Raw genomic sequence first — 2,407 nt, 5'->3', positions numbered from 1 at the left:
AGTCGACTAATCGAATCACACGTTAATTAAATATAAAACATAGAGCTTATGATTAGGAAAAACACCTATCAGTAGACATGGCCAAGATGATCTGCTGCAGTCCAAACCTCTCCACTGTCTGCTCAGGATGGGAGACTGTGACGAAGTGATTCAACACAATCTGCTGGTTTCTTCTTTAGATTGTTCTTTTTTCATGTACAGTGCCCTGAGACAACGTATGTTGTGACTTGGCGCAAAATAAATAAACTGAATTGAATTGAATTCTTTTTTGTCACTATACATGGAAACAGAGTGCAGTTTTTACAGTTCCTACACATTTCCCATTTAAAAACTCCAAAATGAGTTTGACATGTGTMCTAGGAGCCATGTTGTCAGGGSCTTCATGCCCCGGTAGGGTCACCCAAGGCAAACAGGTCCTAGGTGAGGGATCAGACAAAGTGCCGCCCAAAGAGTGGGCACAGGTTACACTTATTGCCCGCCATCTTGGTGCCCATACATTGGGGTTCACCCTGGTGAATGAGAGGATAACCTCCCTTCGCCTACAGGTGGGGGGCAGGTCCTGACTGTTGTTTGTGCCTATGYGCCTAACAGCAGCTCAGATTACCCACCCATTTTGGAGTCCATGGAAGGGGTGCTGGAGAGCGCTCCTAACATGGACTCCCTCGTTCTCATTCTGCTGGGGGACTTCAGCTCTCACGTGTGCAATGACAGTGAGATCTGGAGGGGTGTGGTTGGGAGGAAGATACCCCCCGCCGACCTCAACTGGAGTGGTGTTTTGTTATTGGACTTATGTGTTTATCATGGATTGTCCATAATGAACACCATGTTCAAGCATAAGGGTGTTCATATGCAGCAGTTTATTGATTTATTAATTTATTTTWAAATATTTGACTCTTGCATTATTTATGTTTATATAGGCAGCAGGTAGAGGTCATGTAATTTTCTTTAGCTTGTTTAATTTTGCAAGTTTGTGTTGTCACATATGACTAAAATGCTATGTTTAGTGCTGTGTCAATTTCTTTGTTCATGGTATTAAATGAAATTAGGTGGCTTATTGCCCTGCTACCATGTCACTTCCATTTTGTTGGCTAAGTGATSGCTAAGTAATAATTTGTTTTCAAGAAATGAGTTTTACTGAACATTTCATTTTCAGTGTTGCCATTTGGTATTAAAAGATCTGACTACTTACCCTGYAGATGTTGGAGCGTAATTGTGTCAACTTAACCAGAGTCTGGCAGCTAAAACTTTAGAATTTGCTTTTAGTAAATACTCGTTTAAAGCACTAAAGTCAGTCCCCTGGTGCTGTACTGTGGTAGTTACTTATTGTGTGTTTTTAGCCTCTAAGGAGAGGTATGATTGAATGCAAGAAGATAAATACACCTTTCCCCCTCACGTCTGAGATAGTGATTACGCCCTTGCTTTGAGTCAGTTTGTCAAATTGTTTTTAGTCCCTTTAAAAGCAGGGTGGGTTAAAAAATTTAACTCCTAAACCATTCATCCAATTCTACTGTGGATACCATCAAATGAAAGATGAAAGTCTAGACTTTATGTCCATGTCTGGGACGGGTGGATAGGGGAGTCGTCCTGGAACCGGAAGGTCACCGGTTCAATCCCCAGTTCCAGCTGTCTCAGTTGTTCTGTCCTTGGGGAAGATACTTAAGCCCTAATCCCTCTAACGCAGAGGTTCTCAAAATGGGGTCCCAAGACCCCAGGGGTCCGTGAGTCATTTTTTGGGGGGTCCTCAAAAAAATTCAAGAAATTGTTCAATGCATATGGGGAATAATGCACTAGTAAAACAAACATACCAAACCAAACAAAAATACTATTACCATGGCATTTAGAGGTTAAAAAAACAGTAAACTATTTTGCATTAACAGCATGGGGTTAGTTAAGGGGGATCCCTGGAATCTTTTTGTTTTTGTAAGGGGTCCCCAGACACAAAAAGTTTGAGAACCCCTGGTCTAACATGTGTCCCATCAGGGTATGAATGTGATTGGCTCTGATTAGTCTCCATAGTTGAGTGTACAGGTTAGCTTTGTAGGAGATCTGGTAGAGTGCTGTGTGAATGGGTTAATAAGGACACWGATTGTAGTGTGAAGTGCTTTGAGTGTCCTGGTTGGGTAGAAAGGCRCTATATAAGTACAGTCCATTTACCATTTATGTCTATTGTAAAAGTAAAACTTGAATATGTTTCAACAAACAAGTAAAAAAAATACAATAGCTGGCTTCTTTAGAATAGATTTTTTGTGTCGTGAAACATTTATTTATATAGCGCCAAGTCACTACTAACTGAACAACTTTGTGTCATTGTCCACAGCGATACCTACCTACCTACCTACCTACCTACCTACCTACCTACCTACCTACCTACCTACCTACCTACCTACCTACCTACCTACCTACCTAC

The 2,407-nt window shown here is 41.3% G+C and overlaps 1 protein-coding gene across 2 annotated transcripts in view; it reads right to left on the bottom strand.

The window, feature by feature from the left end:
- Positions 1-2,407, bottom strand: part of zbtb40 (zinc finger and BTB domain containing 40) — a 39,531-nt gene that overhangs the window by 29,394 nt on the left and 7,730 nt on the right. The window lies entirely within an intron of this gene.

The sequence above is a fragment of the Austrofundulus limnaeus genome, unplaced genomic scaffold (assembly GCF_001266775.1).
Source record: "Austrofundulus limnaeus strain Quisiro unplaced genomic scaffold, Austrofundulus_limnaeus-1.0 Scaffold1050, whole genome shotgun sequence".
NCBI classification, from domain to species: Eukaryota; Metazoa; Chordata; class Actinopteri; order Cyprinodontiformes; family Rivulidae; genus Austrofundulus; species Austrofundulus limnaeus.
Note: the sequence above shows the minus strand (reverse complement) of the source record. Positions and strands in the feature narration are given on the sequence as shown.